The sequence below is a fragment of the Temnothorax longispinosus genome, chromosome 10 (genome assembly GCF_030848805.1).
Source record: "Temnothorax longispinosus isolate EJ_2023e chromosome 10, Tlon_JGU_v1, whole genome shotgun sequence".
Taxonomy (NCBI): domain Eukaryota; kingdom Metazoa; phylum Arthropoda; class Insecta; order Hymenoptera; family Formicidae; genus Temnothorax; species Temnothorax longispinosus.
Window position 1 is genome coordinate 826,328 of NC_092367.1, and position 20,165 is coordinate 846,492.

The window sequence follows — 20,165 nt, forward strand, 5'->3', positions numbered from 1 at the left end:
ATTCGAAATGTTGCCTCCCGCGCTTACTGTGAAATTCATTAAAATTTTAAAATTAGAGAAATTAAAATCAGCAAAATTAAAATTAGCTCATTGACTACAAAGCGCGTATCATACTTGGGAAATCGGGGAGGATTCATCTCCAAAAATTATGATCTCCCCGTTTCCGCCCCGGATCGCATCGTATTCCGTAGATTCGACTGTGCCGTCGGAGTTTCGTCTGTCAGGATTTAATTTATGATAGGATCCCAACGCGAGTGGTATTAAAATCTATAATGAATGAGCGAAATGAATTGCACGTGCGCCTCGCGTTTAGTTGCACCAGGTCCTTGCGATTTCCGTTTTGGGACTACAAGGGCCATGCGAGAAAATTAATTTTGCCGGAACTTCCGCGTTCCGGTTCGTCTGTGACTTCGTTAAAATAAACGACATTACGTTTGAGCATGAATTATCATTTGTATGAACATTGTAGCGAGATACTTTCTTTATGAGTAAAATGAGATGTTTGATACGTAATGAGACATCTGTTGTTTACGATTTAAAAAAGAAAAAAAAGAGCTTTTTTTTATTCAAAGGGCATTAATGCAGTCGCGTAAAATAGACGCTCGAGCTTTAAGAAAACAGCGGCGCCATTTCACGCGAAATTAAAGTGTTCTTCGACGAACTTTCAAATTCCCGCCCGACGGAAGGAGCGATTTTCCCCGTGCATTTTCGTTGCATCCATTGCGATTCGCTCGGCCGCTAAATATTCCAACGGAGAAAGATTTCCACTGAGAGGATTTCGAATTCGCCAGTTGCCGGATGTGCCGATTGTTTTCACGAGGATTTCCATCGCATACTGCTCGTTTTCCGTCTACGGGACGTTGAAGAGCTTCTGGCGGCTTTGTCAAATGAAAAATCAATTAACGCGCTGTCATTCTCTTCTCGCACGTATGAGGCCATTAATGATGTGTACTTTCTGGAAATATCTGGAGATATTGGATATTACTCTTGGTCGCATACTACGATATCATTGCTTTAACTAATGTCGTGTTTTACTAACGTCATCATTTTTTGTGCGGAGGATGAAGAATATTTTTTATATATCCAGCTTGAATCCTTTTTCAAACATAATCGATTTTGGTTATGTATGTCACTCATAATTATATAGAGGTTTCGATATCAAATTTATTAACGCTAGAACCAACAAGGGAGCCAAAATGATCCGTTTGACATTTCTAAATAATTTATTACACATTTTTAAAACATCTTAATTTCTGAAATTTTTTCTGACTTTTATTGAAATTATATATGTGATTAATTTTATTAATTTGTTTTTTCTTTTCCTCTTTTTCTAAGATTTCTTCGGTGGAAATAAATGTAAATTATTCTGTGGTAGTTCTAGTTTTAATATAATTAAGTGCGCGCGCGCGCGCGCGCGTGTGTGTGTGTGTGTGTATGTATCGCTTTACGAATATAAGGCATAAATATGCTTCGACACATGTTTCCAACCATAAGTATCTTTACCTAAGCCGCAATATCGTAATTATAAGTCGCGTAATTAACGTGGCTATAATTAACGATCGAGCGGTTACTTTACTTACAACATATTCAAGTTCCTTTTCTTTCTGTGTTTAAGAACTCGGATACCTTTTGAGAGGGGCTTTCGCTTCGTCGACTTGGAGTGACGTACACCGGTGAGTATCCTAAATCCTATAATAGGATTATAAATTGTAAACGCGGCTGCAAGAAACGAGCGTCTCTTCCCTTCTCTCCCCCTCCCCTCCTTCTCTCTCACTCTCTTTCTCTCTTGCTCGCTCGCTCGCTGCTCATTCTCTCCCTATCGACAATATAGCACCGCGCTTAATTCCCAAGGCGGTGTTTAAAGAGCGGCGAAACGCCGAAATTGCTGGTAATTAACGCGAGCCTCGGCTGCGCTCTCGCCCGTTCCAGGATCGAAATCAAATCGACCGTGGCCGCAGCCAGCCGATTTATTTCGTCCTCCGCCAAACTATGTACGCGAAGTGGAACTTCGTATCGGACATAGGCGTCAAGTGTTTCACTCGAAAATTTTCCAGTCGCTTGTAACATTGAAATATTTCAAAATTGATACCTCTGATGAACAACGTGGAATTTTTTTTCAAATCAAATTTGAAGAAAATTTTGATGATATACTTTATAAATACTTCCTAACCACTAGAATCTCTTACGAAAGGAGATATCCAACAAAGAAACATTCTCAACGTTACCGTTTTATCTTGATTCCTCTCAAAGAGCACTGAAAGCGCCTGAGAATGCATTATAGGAAAACATATTATGGAGACCCCACGTACTCCCGAAACATTCGAACGCCGTTTCGGCGCCTATGATATTGGAATTACGCGTTCGTACGTGTGTACATTATGTTGCAACCAACACACACGCGTTTATGTTCATCTTACACACATGTACAAGCGAGACGAAACTTATACGTATACGCACGCGCTCGCGAATACATTCTTTTCCACGATATCAGTCGCGCAGTTCGCTCGCAAAAAGCGCTCCGCGAAATCAGACTCGGTGTCGGGACATACGTTCCACGTACATATCTCATTCCTAGCGTCACTCTCGGACTCTCGAGACCGTGTTCGCTCGTTGCTTCAAGCGGATTGAGACTCCTCGTCGGCGGCGAAACCCAAAAGGGACCGCTGATGCGCGCACACACACGGCCGCGGAACGCTGTACGTCTGTCGACTCTGTCGCAAGTATGGGGAGGCTTCTCCTTTCCCCATTGCGGTCGAATAAATATTTTTCCAGCGGAACGAAGCGCGCGTATGTCGCTCGCGAAAGACTCGTTCTCGACGAGACTCGAGGATAATATTGGCATCGTTGAAACGACATGAGACCTGCCTGGAGACATCTTTTCCGTTTTTACATCCCGCGATGGATACGCTTGTATGTGTGTCTACTTAGACGTTCGTAGGATATCGCTGGACCACGCAGCTTCCACTGAAGATTGCTATATTGATATCCGCTTGTTGACGACGCCACGTCGCGGAATAGAGTCATGCGTCGATCTGATTGTCAACAACAAAACTTATCTAACAATGTACCTGTTGTTAATAAAATAAAATACATGTGTTCACTGGATACTCGTGGTTCAGACACGATTTAAAATTAAAGTTATATATTTTGTCAGTTATCTATTAATGTCTCTCGATGAAATGTGAATGATAAAACGTTGCCGATGTTTTCGGCTGTGTCGCATTTCATCATCTCGTTGCCCGACGCCGCGTTCCCTGTGTTCCCGTCAGCAGCGGGCAAAATGAGCGGGGTAAAATTTTTGCGCCGACGTCGCCGCAAGTAGACTTCTTTCACCGCGAACTGAATGCAAGCATCAGCGACACGGCGGTTGAGGGAAAAAAGGGTGTCTCGGTGGAGTTAGCGTGCTTAATTGAAATCAACCTCGCGTCGCGTCGGGTCGCGGCGCGACGGAGGGTTCTTTGCGCCTGAGTAGACGCATAGGACAGACAGACGTGGAAAAAAAAAGGACGGACGACGTTTCGGAAATAAATGAGAAAATGGTTTTCCGCACTGGGAAATTAATCAAGCCACGAGCTCGGGATGTATGGAACAGGCGTGGTTGAATGACCGGTTAAAAAATATTGTTAGATAATCGGATTCATTTTTTTCTTTTTTTCTCAAAAACAAGTTTGAAACAAAAATCCGCAAACGGATTTATCTCGTTTCAACACGCGTAGCGAGACCCGTGTGTTATCTCTGTCGTCCGACGGCTATCGACGAGGTAACTTTTCTTTGAAGGCGCAGTTTTCTCTCCTCTCGTTAAAGCTGCACCGAGCATCTTATTTATTCATGCACGCTGCAGCTGGTCTGCGATTACCGGGAGAGACGGGGAATCGGTACGGGAAAATAATTTAAAGACGAGTAAATCCCTAAGCTGGCCCCTCGGCTAAGCTTTGCATGCCCCGACTTCATTTAAATGCAGCTCCGCTGCATTTAATTGGTTATTTACATTTTGTAGCGCGCCCTCCGCGCCTTTTCAACGATTAAAAACGGCTTTTCACGCGTGTCACATATCGCATAACGAGTATACGAATGATATCAGCAACCGAAATGCAAATAGCCGATGCCGCTTAACAATTTGCAACAGTTTGCAATTCACTGGCGGAGCGAGCCAGTTAGCGAAATTGGGGACCTCCAAAAAAAGCCGACCGTTCGTCGATATTATTATATCGTCGCTTTATCCGTTGATTTTACGAAGTACCATTTTCTCTCACAAACCTGTGTGAACTTTCAGAGGCCCTTTCACGTACTTTCTCTCTTTTTCCTCTGTTTTTGTTTTTTTCTTTTCTTCTTTCTCTCTCTCTCTCTCTCCCTTTTTTCCACGTTTGCTCGTTCCGAAGTCTCGCTTCCACGTTACTCCTTCTCCGCCGCGTTTCCGCAAGCCGGTAATATCGGCGATATATTAAAGTCGAGCCGCATTGTGTGTTCGAATATATACCGGAGGTAGAACGATCAATCGAACCCGGTCAGACGCAAAAGGCTTTCGCGGAACGGATATACCTGTCTCGAATGCCGCGGGAAACGGACGATTCTTTCGCGCGATGATGCGCCCTGACACCCACATCCTCGTAAATATTTTCAATCGCGTTTCCCGATCGCTGTGTGACGTTCGCGAGATTCGATCGCGCGGGTCCACGACCGAGCGTGGATCGTCCGACGCCATTTTCGTCCTACAATAACGTCGCGGCGAGACGTATCTATGTATGTATTTCAATGCAAATTTTATATCAATCAAACGGATTTATCTCCTACCCCTCTCCCGCGTGGTACATTATCGAATAATATTGTTGCAGGACATCATTCAATACTGTCATGCGAAATCTTTTTCAAATCGCGAATATGTGTGCGTGAACATCCGAGAAACGGAGAACGAACATCCAAGGGAATATCGCAAGATAAACGGAAAAGAAATGTTGAACTCTGTGCTGTCGGCGAAACGTCTGTCTGCGTTACAGTGTGTTAAAGACGGTGTTCCCGTACTGCTTGAGTCATGTAACTCCGTTTCTCTCGCGCGTCGTCTGATTTACATTCTCACTTCGCCCGCAACGTCTTTCCGCATCGGCGCGACGACGTGCAGCGAGCGCGCGCACCGAAAGCGGTACGTTGACTGTTTGCACGCGTGAACCGGCATATAAAGTGCGAACACGAGCAAAACTCGTTGCGTCTCCTTCACCGCATCTTCCACGCTGCATCGTTTTCCGAGGGGCCCATTGTGCTTAACTACACTCTTCGCTTTTCATAGCGTTGATCGTTCCCCTTTCTTCCTCTTAACTGCGGTTAAGAGGAATGGAACTCTGCGTCGCGTGATTTACAATCGGTGATGTAAATCAATGTAACGGTATCGCACATCCGGTATTTAAAGGAGGTTGTTACATTCGCAATTGATTGAAAAGAAAGAGCGGGAACTTGTCGCACGAGGGAATAGACTTTTCGAGTTATTGAAGGATAATGTGAGAAACGCGAACATCTGATGGCCGTCTTGATCTCGCATGATGTACGAGCGCAACCTTATATACGCGCTCTATACGCGTATAGTGCTAACGTACAAAGCGTATATTGCTTATATTCCCAGCACGCCTCGTGCCTTTTGCACGGGCAGGAAAAATACAGTAAGGACTTTTTTCCGAGCAAAATGCATCTAGCTGTACACGCGACTCACTTACTGTTTCTCGTTGACATCGATGTTTCGATGTTGAAAGGAGACGCGAAACTAAAACAAATAATGACGATAGGATTGAATAAGTCTCTCATCTTCTGTTGAATCCAGGTCTTGTTTTTCGTATATACAATTTTCTCGTGTAGAAACGACAGTGATCTTTTATTTTACGATGTACGTGCTCCTCTTGACGAAGACTCTCCGCGTCCTTAACATCCCGCCGTCCTCCCAATATCGCGTCGTTCACAGCCTTTCACTCGAAAATCGCCGGATGCACCGATGAAAATCTCAGGAGTCGAGTATAGTCGATATTGTCAAAGGTGCGGAGGGTATGCAAGCTTCCTGGCACTTACCCCCGCGACGTTACGATCTCCGCGGGGATGGAGTACAAGATTGGTCCGGATGGCAGGGGCGCGTGAAAGTCGATAGATTCGAGTATAGACGCATTCCGCGCGATATAGTACGCGATATTGCTCAGTGCCGGCTGGGGTGGGAGGGGATGTAAAAATGCGGAGAAAAGGTGAATGCGCGGAGCTCGTGTGCAACGTCGGACGGGGCTGAGAAAGCGGGGGAATGCGAGAGAAAAGGGAAACGGGGGAAAGAGAGAGGGAAAGAAGTAAGCACGAATATTCTACGACGGAGTTTATTCGCCATTTTATGCATTCGCGACGTGCACTTTTATGCATTCACTTTTACGGGCTGGAAAGCGACTTCTTACTCCTGAAAGTATGGGAAGAAGAAAGGGGACGGAGCTGGGACGAAAGATGGTGAAAGATGGCTGGATGGCGAACTTAGCTTTGGTCTATTGTCTCTTAGTCCTTCTTTCGTTTCTATCATTCACTCATGGAATAGTGAAGTAGTCAATGAACAGGCACGAATGAATAAATATCCAATCAAATGCTTACTTCTGTGTTGTGTTTCGTATGATATATATAATATAATTATATATTTGTTAAAAGTATTAAAGAGACAAACGTATGCACGTGTTACCAATATAATTTTCTTAATCAATTATCATATATTTATCGATTAAAGTAACTTTTATTTGAAAGAAGAATTTAAATTACCTAAATGTAGCTTTAATATTGCTGACGCGAGGATTATTAGTTTTTTGTGATAAACGACGCGCGGCAGCCTCGAGCGAAGAATCGTCCCGTTGATTCGCGTTTTCTCATTAACTGCGAATAAATAGAGCTGAGACAAAAAAAGGAGCTTTATTAAATGCGGAATTGGGCCGGATTGGAGGATCGGGCAAATAATAAAATGAATCGATCGCTTCGGCCGCGAGATCGTAAGGGTGTCGGGAGAGAAGGGAAAAAGTCACGAAACATTCGGTAATCGATCAGGGTGCTCCAATATCGTGGGGTATGAGCCGAGTTCGCGACAGGGTCATTAAAAGCCGACCCCTCGAATGATTGTTCGCTGAAATTTATTGCTTCGCGTAGCGCGCGCTGAATTCGAAATTTCGCCGAGAGGCTCGCGCGCGGCGAGAAACGCAATGCGTAAAAAACGTGAGGCTTCGAGCCCCCGCGCGTTTTCTTATAAATTACCGCGTGTTCCTGGGAAGATGCCACTTACAGCAAGGTTAACGTAATCGGCATCGCTTTCGGGAAAGTCGTTATCTCGGTGGAGGGAAAAGTAAGGAGACAATGGGACGGCTTTTATTTTATGAGTAGCACGTTACGGACTAACATAATTGCGCTCTCACGGTCAGCAGGAAGGCCGAGTTTGACGCAACGTCTTCATTGTTCTCCCTTTCCTTTGAGGCGGGGATATAAGGTTACTTTTACTAGTTGCGCGAGACTCAGGTGCATCGCGCACACCCGAACGCGTGTGTATTGGACGTAGATCGTGACCACTTCCGGTATCAAAGTATGGTTTCTTCTTGTCGCGTCTTCGTATTCGCTATTCGCGCTTCACCTTCGCTTTTGTAGTCGTGTTTCATCCGAAGACCCACGAGTATCCCCCAAGTAGATATTCTCTTACGCGAGTGACACCGACAACAAGCTCCTGGGAATGAAAAAGACACTGCTTATGGTCGTAACAAAAATGCACTTTTATAATTTCGTTTACCGTGTTAGCAAAAGAGAAAGACTATAAAAACTACACCCTGCCCAGTAAAAATAGGCCGTAATCTCTATGTTAATCGTAATCTATCTATCTAACTTAATCTACTTAAATAACAGATATAATTTCACGTAATATAATAAACTGAAACAAGTAACGACAGATAAAGGCAAGATTTATATTTTTATTACGGGGATTCTCTGACATCGTTCAAAGAGGCAAATCGCATTCCCGGATGCGATTCGTAGCTGCCCGATTAAAATCACATAAGGACGCCGATTACGCGCGATCGTGTTTTTAACCGACGACGCTCGTTACGGTTCAGCGTCAATCGAACGGAAGTATAAAAGAGAGCTTCTAGGAACAGAGCATTCCCGCTCTTTCTCTCTCTCTCTCTCTCTCTTTTTCTTTGCGTTGATTTTCACGTTGGTACCGGACAGACTCGAAAGTGAGAAACTGTGGGAAAGAAAAAAGGAGCAAATATATAAGAGGGTGGATGGTAGGTGCGCCGAACGACCGGATGGATGGAAGAAAAAGAGGAAGTAACACGTGCAAAACGACCGGCGGAGAGAGAGTTCGCCCTTGCGATTCTCGCACGTTACTGCGGACGCACCGATTCGAGTCCGGTCGACTGATTCTTCTTCCTCCTCTCCTCGTCGTATCACGGGAGGGAATTTTCTATCGCAACGGATGCGGGGAAATGACGTGGAAAATCGGAAGGAATGCCCCATCGGCCCATTGCACCGCTTTTTTTCCCTCTCTATCCTCTCTATCTTTCATTCTAACTTTCTACATCTTCATTAGGCATGTTGCTATTATAATTATAATCGCTATCATAAATTGCAATGATAAAGTCCGAATGTAATATGTTTATATCTATGTGTGTATCACCATTTTCTATATATTACAATTTTTTGATATTTTATACATTTAAATGTTGTATCTTTTTTTTATGTATTATTAATTTAATTTACGCAGATGTTAAATGTATTATGACGAGAAATTTATACACAGAATACAAGAAATTATTTATATATGGAATAAAATTGATTCTTTTTGAAATTTTATTACTTGTAATCAACTTAAATTTGCGCTACATAACAGTAAATTTTTATATATGTAATAAGATGTTTTTTAACAATTAAAATTTTATTGTTAGGATAACTATTAGAAAATAAAGATTTAAATTTGATATAAAATTATCTTTTATATCATCTTTATTATCTTTTATATAAAAAAACTATATATAATCTTTTTTCTTCTGTATACAAGATTTTGTTCATAATATTCAGCACGCATCTATATCTTCATTTCTCTCGTTCGGCTACTTTTCTTCCGGCGATTTTTATTTTCACTCTCGTGACCCACACTCGTTAACGATGAGAATTGCTCGCTTCTTTGCGGTCGACTATTATCCTGACTGGTCAGCGTCACGAATGCACGGAGCGTGAATGTACGACGTACATGTGTATTCGGACAACTAATTTGTCGGTTCATCTCTTATATATATATATATATATATATATATATATATATATATATATATATATCTCGCCTAGTTAAATTTCCGTCATTATGTTATTTTCATTGTGTTATCTTAATATGAAGTAACGTACAAAAATTATTATCATTAAATATATTATTATATCGTTATCTATATAATGACATTGAGGTAAACGTGACGATATTATTTAATGATAAGATGTTATCAATTTAGTAATCAAATTTATTTAAAATTGTTCTCTCAACGTTAACAATTGCAGTATGAAATCCGTTCGGGATACTACGTGGCAACGGGAGAAAGAGAAATAGTCTCGGCGACAAAATCGGGTTGGGGGTGTACGAGAAGCTTTCGAGAAAGAAACAAATGGCACCTTCGTGGCTCAATCTATCGGCTCATTTGAATAAGTCGAACGTCGGATGCATTCCTGCCGTCGCTTCTTTCTCTCTTCTCTCCACTGTGTTTTTCTCTCTCCCTCTCTCTTTTTTTCTCCTCGTTTTCTGTCTCCGTCTGTCTCGCATCTTCGCTATCTTCATCGCCCTCGAAGCTCCTATTCACCCCGTTGTCCCCCACTACAAGGGCTGCCTCGGCTGCCTCCAGATCTTCGATAGTGGTAGTAGCATCGACGTCTTTGCACAGTACTTTAAACGTCTCTTGATGGAAATCGCTATTATGCCGTCGGTTTTACCCCCTTCCGCGAGTCAATTCTTTCGAAAGCCTTGATTCTCGATAGCTGCGGCTCTTCGCCTCGCTTTCATTTGGCCACTGACATATTCTCTGTTAGGATACATTCTCCGGAGATATAAGATATAATGCGCGGTAGGGCATGTCGATAATAATCAAAATATACAAGTTGGTTTAATTCCCAGATGTCTTATTCTCTATCTATTTTCGATCTCTGAGTTTCGCCAACAATGAACAACTTCTGTTTCAGAAACCAATAAAAATATTATTCTATCTACCTTTTTGAATTAAGGAAAGCAATTGGCTTATTGTTGGACGTAATCTATAAATAACTTGGCTATTATCGCGGTTAATTTCGAAAGAAACTCAATTACTTCATGAATTTCCTTCGAAATACTTTGTATCGATAATTTTTCTAGCATTTTATCGTTGTGTCTGGTTTAAGTGCTTCTCGGTTCGTTAATCTTTTTCCGTTTTTCATATAGGAAAGCACGCGCGCGTATTCTCATCTCTCCCTTTATTGGCCGTTTTACGCCCGCGTGATTTTATGGTGGAAGTTGCTTTGGCTAGGTACGAGATTTAGGAAACGGATTTTGGATGACGACGAGGCGGAGGCGGAAGTAATGTTGAAGAGGCGGGCGGAAGCTTTTCGAAAGTTTCCATCGAGATTTTGTGTCGACTTCCTCGCGGAGCGTTCACAGCCCACGATGGGATCTTCCACGCGAAGAAAACACGTGGTTGCATCGAGTTTTCGTCCGTTGGGAATAGAATTTTTCTCGGCTCCTCGATATATCACATCTTGAAGTTTTGGGAAGTTCGGAATGCTTCACGAGGGAGTTCTGGGAGAAATCGGAGAAATCATGTATTGCGATGAGGGGCTAGGCTTCTTCTACGTCGTACGTGCGAAATCATCATAGGCTCGATGGCTATTATTGCTGTTGGAATATTTTTTCTAACAAATGAGCGATTTCTCAGAGAAACATTTTTGCATTAACGCGATTGCGTTTCTGTAAAATTTGCATTGCGATGCTAAAAAACCTCGGTTTTTACTTATCTATTTTTATATCTATATTTTTCATCATTTGCAAAATATATTACAATCATCGATTTACCTTATCTATAATCGCATGATACTATTTTGGTACTTTTAACGCATTAAAAAAAAACATAGTTATAATTCTTTTTTATAAATTATGAAATAGAATAGACACAATATTTTTAAGCAGCGAGAATCAAACTACTATTTTTTGGCTGAACAAGATGCAGTAAATATGTTTGTTTCTTGGGCAAGATATAAGTGTCGCTGATAACAGGCGGACATGCGGTATATTTGCGAACTAGCGAGAGTACAAGTTTTATTAAAGATATCTTGATCACGAATATCATGATGCTCGATATGTATGCAACGAATAAACGATAAAGCACTCTTGGGTGTCTCCGGTGGATTTCATGACGAAGCCAGTCGCGCCGCGCAGCCGCGTCCGTTCGCGTCGGAAAATAAGTATCCGCCTCGTATTACCGGAGGATCCCACGGGAATTGTAAAACGGAAGGCGGGTCGCGATAATTCTGTAGGTGTCGAGAGAGGATTCCGTGCTCGCGGCGAAATGGCATATTGGCCGAGTGCCCATGTGTATCCTCAGCGCGAATCGGCGCGGCTAGAACCGTCGCGGAAGAAAAGAACTGGACGCTTCTTCTCGCACGCAATTTTTTCTCCAGATAGATTCTTTCTAATCGAAGAATTTATATGGGATAATCCCGATAAGCTCCTTTTTCTTCACTAATAACGGACGTTATCTTTAATCCGAGATAAACGGAGAAGGATCACAAGAGTGTTGTAAAAAAAATTGAAAAAGTATAACTTTGACAGTCTTTGTGACGATCAATGAAATTTTATCATGACACTTGTAGCCAGCCGATCATATGGAATTCAATTGTAGAACCTACAGGTAAAAGCTATATTAACCCGTTGTGGTCACACCTTCTAAAAATAACGTAGTGATCACACGGGGTCCAATGGACCCTACAACAGTTGCCATTTGCGTTCTTTTTCGTTTCTTTTGCGTTCTTCTGCGTTTGTTTTTGATGTATCGACTCAAACCCTGAACTTGAATTTAGTTTATGACTTTCTCTTTATAATCCAATAATTTTTAAAAAATTTTTATGTTGAAAAAACGCGAAAAAAAATATTTATCATAATTTTTTGAGATAGAGCAAAAAAACTTCCTGCGTTTTACTCTCAAAATAGTATACTTTTAAGAAAAAAAAAGCAAAAAAGCCTGGGGTCTTATGGACCCACGGTGACCACAACGGGTTAATTAGTGTCGAGGCGAGAATGAAAAATGACACTTTTAGTAACATTTTAACCCTTCCTAGGTTAATCCTAACATTTTAACCCGGATCAACTCCTTTTCCACTCGCCCCTTCACGAATCTCCGTTTTTGGCCTTCCTCCGTGACGACCTCCGGGCATTGTTAAGTTTTCCAGCTCTCTTCCCATTCGCTTGTCAACTCCTGCAGAGGTAGCCAGCGCTCCGAATGGTTTCTGCTTTGTCTTCCACGGCCAAACATGTAGTGTCAAGCGGCCCACCGCCAGTCTCAGCTTTGCTCTTCTCGCGCTCTAATTGCACCGCTTTAGCTCAGTTTATCTTGATGTAACTGTTTCCAAATTCTACTTCCCTGTCTGTTCTACTGGCAGCTGGCTTAACACATTGGACGAACTCCCGTAGAATTAGACGTCGGTGGACTAGACCATAAAGTGAAAAAATATACGAGTTGAACAACAAAAAATCTCAAAGTTTGGTTGTATGTACACTTCCGAAAATAGTTACGATCCAAATAAATAACACATATGTCTAAAATTAAAGACGCAAATTATTTAAATTTCGAGTTTTTGTTAATTCTTTTGCAATTTGTTCATTTAACTATTTTAACTATTCCATTATAATATCGATTTCTTTTCTTTTATTCTAATTTTTATTTTTATGCAGTCGATATGAATCGATGTGTCACACCTCGTGTCACACGCTATAACGTATCATCGATAATTTTGATTTGTCGACAAATGTTTCTGCATTGCGTCTGCGATGTAAATCATGATAAAATAATTTTTTTTTTACGTCGGCGATACGGCATACTTTCAAAATTGACGATTTATTTTAATCAAGACACGTTGGTGAATATTAATTAAGGAAAAAGTGGGAAAAATATGAGAGATTCCCTCGACAGCGATGTTTCAATTTATCTGTTTAATTGAAAAGTGAACGATTTACATGTACTTTCATGAGCATGTTATTTTATTAGTCCATAAAGCGAACGATAAAAAATTTTACGTAGATATTTTTCGGAAATGACAGCATCAGCACACACACACACACACACACACACACACACACACACACACACACACACACACGCGGACAAATTTCTCTCTCTCTTCCTTTCTTTTACGTGTACGATAATTTTGTTAAAATAAAATGACCGGAATTTTTATGCATTTATTTTCACAAAAACCTTTTACTTTTTCAGAATGAGAAAAATATGATTACTCGATTTTTTTACTTCACGATCTCGTTATTATCTGAATTAAAATTGAAATGCAATTTTCTGGACATGTAATTGAACGAAATGCGAAAAAATATCTGTTTACGTCAGTCGCGGCGATTGAAGCCTCGCCATCGATTGGCGCTCAAACTCGATACCCTGTTCTCCTCGTCTTTCACGTCACGTCGTGTTTAGGAGGGATGGAGAAACAAGAGACGATAGCACTTCTTCTCTACTCTTTTTCTTCTCGTTGTCTTCTGCATGTGTCTGGTATGAGAAGGCGGCGGCGGCGGCGACACATATTTTATTTTATAGAAAGTATGGTCACACAACACATACACAACTCTATATAGTTGCTCTCTTCTGTAGCGAGCGGAAAAAGGGGATGTTGGTAGGGTTGGGTTGATGGCTCTGGTACTTCGAGCGCCAGCATCGACAAGGGGCCGGCGCTCTCTCGAGCATCGTTATTCACAACTATTCCCGACTAGTTCGTGCGAGGTGCGAGAATACAGGTTGGTCAGCCTCGAGCTACGACGACTCTGTTCTATTATTCAGCCGTCCTCGAAGAGATCGGACCCTGTGATGGACGGACAGACGGAGATAGAAAAAGAAGAGAAAGAGAGAGAAAAAATAGACACAGAGCCCCGTGATTCTTTCGACGCCATCGGGAAAGTCTTGAGGCCCATACTTGCTTTTCCTTCGGTCGTCTAACGTCTTTCATTTTTCAATCCGCTCGCGAGCATTCGCGTGCGAGAAGTGGCGATTGAGAAATGGTGCGGCGCGCTGTTACTTACTATGAAAAGCTCGCCGGACGCCATCATCCAGTCTTTCCTCCCCAATCCATCGTGGAAATGTCTGATAGCAGGATGTTATCTTCTAAGTTGTTACAAAAATAAGGCATTGTTTACATTTAATTCTGTGCATCGGTACATCCCGATTTCGCAAATATTTTCCTATCATCGAATAAATCTCCCGGAGGCTGCTCCATGTCTTTGGCTTCAGCTTGAGCAACAATGCAGTGACATTGTCTCAATGTCTCTTACTCGATAGAGATTCGACCGAGAGACTCGGCCGCATGCCGAAGACAACAATTTCTCGGATGTGTCGCGTGTTTTCAGTCACATATTTCAGTCAACGCGACAGCGAGCACGTAGCGTAAAATGCGTCACGGTCAGCGAGCGCCTCTACGAACGTTGCTGACGCCGTATACTCGGTAGAGGGTGGTCGGTGGTTAAGGGTAGAAGTGATATATACACGCGACCATTGCCACTGTACATTCCGTCGGAAGTTACATGGTTTCATGGTGAAATACTGAGACTCGGAACACTCCTCTCTTTCTCTCTCCCTCTCTCCCTCCCTCCCTCTTTCTTTTTTCTTTTCATCGTCTTTTTTTATCTTCCATTCGCATTCTTTTTATCGGTTTCAGCCTCTCCACTTCTGTCTACTCTATTCTCCCTTTTCTACTTCTTCTTGCTTCTTGCTTTATATTATTTCATTCCTCCCTTTCGCATTGTCCAGTTTGTCTCCATCCTCCTTCGATGTTCCCTCTTCATCTCTTTCGCGTGTGATATCATCCCTTTCTCCAACTGGACGAGGATAATGTCCGCGCAACCTTTGCCCCTGGGACCGACTCTTTCGTTTTCCAGCGTACGTACCATCGCGTGACAGCCCATCGCGCCTCCTCCTCTTCTTGTTTCGCGAAGTGAACAAGGCCCCGCACGGATGGAATTTTATGTCGGGTACGTTCGTAAAAATGCGACAACGCGACGCCGGGGATGAACTTGGATTATGGAAATGCTCGGTAGCAGTTCTTTTTTTTCCCCTCCGCGCATCGGAAGAGCGACCGACATTAACGAATCCGCGTGTTGGAACGTGTTTTTAGCTGATCTGGATTTAACGCGAAACAAGAGCAGTTCCGTGCTCGTTCGTTAATCGGTTCCCCGACATGCCTCGGCGTTATTCCGTGAAATATTCGCGATAGCGTTGCATGCTAAAGAGGGTCACGTTTACGTTAAGAGATCACATAATACTAGGGGGAGATCGGGTTTTCAGCGCGGCGCTGTGTGAATCTCAACGATACATCTTTTAAAATGTCGCTGTTCGCCGCCGAGTATTTTTTTTTGTTTTCGGACGAAATCGCGTCATATGTGCGGATTGCGGAACGTTTCACTGATTCCGTAATCGAACAAACGAACGCGACGGTAGTCGACGGACTAAAAAGTTACGCCGCCCATGAACGACGCGACGCGACGTGACTAACGGACGTGAATAATTTTATAACTGCGACATTATCGTAAAAAAAATCTCTAATAGGCCCGCGCGGAATGTATCCATGGGTTTATAAGAGCCGAGACACGCCACGGACTACCCCCCACGTTTTACGTTCCGTATCGCGCACACGTGATACGCAAACCGAAATGGGATGAAACGCGCGAGCGGCGCGGCTTCCCGTAGAATTTAATTTAATCTTTCTCATTCGGTCAGTGTCAGCGGATATCGGCTGGCTGGCGCGCATCGACCGTTCGTTCGGTTTGATCGACGTCAGTTAATTCAGACGAATGGATCGATCGCGTGCGCGCGAGCCTGCACCGTCGCCCGCCGCGCCGTGACGAGATCGTAAGGGTGGGGGGGGGGGTGCACGCGCACCGTGCATACAGATTTTGCGAGGGTACTTGCATCGCGCTCGACGCGCTCGCGTGCAAAGCTCCGCCGGGCAAGCTCTCGCCACATTTGCATAACCGAAGTTTCCAGTTCCGTTGAACTAATCAATGCCGCCTCTCGCATCTTCAATTCCGTTCCCGTCCTGCGGATTATTTCTTCCTGACGTTTTTAAGGTTTTAAAATTTCGACCGGAGAGACGATTTCATTATCTTGCCGAAAAGCTACGTGTTTCGCCGTTGATATATGGATCAGCCATTCGCTGATACGCCGCTGAATCTCGATCCGTCGTCGAAAGGAAAAAGGGCCATTGGGCCGGGATCCAAATTATTATCTGTAAAATTATGTCCCCGAGACACATAAGCCCGTACGTCTGGCGTATAATTTTACGCGTAATATTTTGCGTGTAAAATGTCTGTCGCACGCAACGATACGACATGCCCCGTAAATCTCACCTTCTTTATCGCCGAAAGCGGATTTAAGGATAGGATACATCGAGGCGTTCCGCGCGGTAAGCGTAATGCCGGGCTATTAAACGCGTAACGGCGCTTTTGTAATAAAGATAATAGAGAATAAGCAGGTGAGGTGGGTCACGGGGGACACCAGCGCACCCAGGGCGACGCTTCCGTTCTTTCTGCAAGATTGGAGTACGCAATATCGAAAGGGAGGTTGAAAGACCAGAAACGCGACTGCCAGCGGATGCTAGCACACGCTTCGCACCGTCTGAGGTGGTTCGGTTATTGCGCGACGCTCTAAAACCATATAGAGCACCCTCTCCGTTCTTTCCATACAAAATGGATCGCGTACGAGCTACCCCTTATACCGCTGGAGCGCACAATATCGGATGAGGTTGATTGGATGCGTGCCTCTCGCGCGGGCGTCGTCAGTCGGTTTTACCGCAGCGCGCGAGTATCGCCGGCAAGCGCGTTATTCGAACGTCGTAATTGGAAAACTTCGGGATTATTTTCCGACGGTTTTCTCCTCCCCTGGATGATTTAGCCGGATTAATAAGCGCGGTGTTATCGTTGTCCCGGGTTTCTTTAATACTTTTTATATCTCTGGAGGGCGTGCGTTCATTTCGCACTCAGATCAGTTTTATCGCTTGGGGCCAACGACCTGTGGCCTGGAATTTATAAGGGGGTTCAAGCACCGAAAATGTATCTGATATTTCGCGGAAGCTGTATAATATTAACCTCGGTATAAGATACGTCGTGATGTATGGCCTGCCTTCGCGTCTTTCTCTCTCATGTTCACGGAAATACAGTTCCTTGCTATATATTTATACGGAAGATAAAGAACAAACTTTTATATGTCTTTTGCCCGCGAGGGTATCTTACTTTGATAATAAGTAACCCTCTTTCCACCAGCGTTCCGTATACTCTTACTTACTCCTATGTACGTGCGCTCAATACACTAATAGGTTAATACATATAAAAATATATGTATTAACAAGCAAGCTGCAATATCTTATATATTAATCTTACACGAGAAGGTTAGTGATCTTCCGAGAGTTTTATTTATCGAGAAGACGGCCGCCGAAGAAGTTTAAATAGTTTATCGGTCGCTATTATTAGTTCAAGATTATGTTGCCCGTGTGAACTTCACGAGCAGGATAATGTTAGGTTCTCATAAATGATAATGTATGAGCGGGGCGCGTAAGGGGGAAAAAGACCTCTTGAATTACTTCCAAGCGGCTTACGCGAAGTAGTTTTTTATATTTTTTTAACGTGTACGTCGATTCGACCGTGTCGTTTCCTTACAGTCCATGTCATCGAGCGTGCTATGACCACAGTCGTTGAATTTGCATATAAGTTGGTTTTCAGGCTTTCCCTCGTAGGCGGGATGGTGTCCTCCCGTACGTGTTAGAGCGATGGCTTACGGGAAATGGCTCGTTTGTACCATCGGCGAACCTCGATAATATCCTCGATAACAAATTAATAGAATCGTCTCATGAGCGAAATTCTAATCGAGGTTTGAGTTGCTCGTGTGGCCACACAATATTATAGAAATGTTAAGTGAATTGTGAAACTTGAGGAAAAACTTAGTAGAAAATTTGGTAATGAATTAATCTTCTTATTTAAATTCATTTGCGTTCCAAGTTCGTTTCCTCATTTCGTCAAAAGCAATCTTACGGCATTGTGGTATGTTTACACGAAAGCAGCTTGAAGATCCTGTCGCAGAATGAACACGTTATGCGTATCTATGTTATAGTTACTAAGCGGGATTGCGTAATGTAAGTGGATTAATTGCCAAATTAACTTGAGAAATTTCCAAGTTATGTTATACTTAAACTCCGAGGGAACTTTAAGCCTGGAACTTGCGGTGACGTCGACTTCGCTTAAAGCCCTTCGTAGACCGGTTATCCTTTAAGCGAAATGCATGTTATACATTATGATAAGTAGAGTGAAGCGAAAACCATCACATATTGTAGCAACTTGGTAATCCGGCGTCTAAGATAGCATTTGTACGAGGAGGTTCTCTCATGAAGCGGTGCGAACGCATTTTTTGCTCGAAATACGGTAATTCGACCTTACGCGCGAAATATCGACGTGAGCGACGTGACGTAACCGCGATATAGAAACTACCGCGGTCAAAAATTCAATAGCTATGTCTGGCTGCGCGTTATAAGATAAAATCGATACAACGCGGTGTGGCATCTGTGTTGCACGGGGGAGATGAAAGAAAATAATATATCCCGCGTACAAACGCGGGCGCAAGATTCTCTTTTATACCACAAATTCCTTTCTCCCGGAAGCGTATTCTCGCGAGCGCGCGAAAGTTCGCTACGCGATATGAGTTTAACGTTTGAGGATGAATGCCAAGTCCGCGAGCGATCGGTCAAGCCGCCGAGAATCGGAAATCACTATTTTCTCCTTATCGAGTGCCAATTGTGCCCAAGCGGCAAGAGTATTCAGGTGATTTTATAATATAAAACGATTGTATTACACATAAATTACTTGCTACATCAAAGTAGCAATTAACAGAGGAATCTATATGTATTCCGTTAATATCGAAATAGATATGAAACTTTAATTACCGTCATTGAACTCTGTTCTCGTCCAATTAAATTATGTTCACAAGATTGATATATAAACGCGGGATAATTATATCGTTTAACTATAATTATATCAGGACAAATAATATTATATATCTGGTTAAATGATATCCGGCCGAAAACAAAGAAGTGAGAAATTAATTGGATACATTGGAATATACAGTGGGCACGTAAAATATCATCGGTCGATCTGTCGAATCGTTGATCGCAGTTGCGCAATTTCGCGTCGAATAAATTCCCTTAAAAGTCACGGTTCACCTTTTTCAGTCTTTCGCGTAGCGCAGCTCTCGGGATGCGGGGCGGCAAATCGAAACGATTGTAATATCGCGAGAGCGAGCTTGCGTTGGCCGGTGGACGATCGTAAAGCTTACGACGTCCATCCTAGCTCGAATGGAAGCGGGGGCGTTTTGCGATATCGTAAAGCCAGGGTGAGAGCCGGCGGAGCGTGGTGGTAGGCGCGCGCTTCTCTATCTCGCTCCCGCGTCCACTCCCGGATCCCCCGTGTTCACTCGGCGTGGTGGCTCGCCCCTGGAAACACGGCATTAAAATTCGTACACGATCATGAGGGCGGTATAACCCTGGGATACCGTGCCGCGGCTTATGGAATTCGGCACGATCGGGCCATTAAAATCTCTCGAGGGACAGCTCCAACCCGCTCTCTCTCTCTCTCTCTCTCGTCCGCTGGTCCTTCAATGTCCACGCTCGTGTTCCGTCTCGTGTCCAGCGCGAGGATCCGTGTCCCGGTTCATCTCTGCGAAAACGCACGTACATACACGCGGATGAACAGACGCACACACGTACACATGCACATTGCACACACGTCGCGCTCGCACGTCCCGCGGGGAATTATCGGGAGCCCAGGCGACGATCTATGTGCCACCAATCATGATCATCCGATGCGATACCGTGATCGATGGCGTGTCTATTCTCTGCCTACGCATTGCGCAGGAATCAAGTTCTATCCA

The 20,165-nt window shown here is 43.4% G+C and overlaps 1 protein-coding gene across 11 annotated transcripts in view; it reads left to right on the forward strand.

Moving 5' to 3' along the window:
- The window catches only part of LOC139820380 (protein turtle), a 265,980-nt gene that overhangs the window by 69,644 nt on the left and 176,171 nt on the right, over window positions 1-20,165 (forward strand). For all 11 annotated transcript variants that reach the window (XM_071790578.1, XM_071790577.1, XM_071790585.1 and 8 more), the window contains one exon: window positions 1,616-1,673. The gene's annotated coding sequence lies outside the window, so the exon portion shown is untranslated. The remainder of the gene's footprint in view (window positions 1-1,615; window positions 1,674-20,165) is intronic.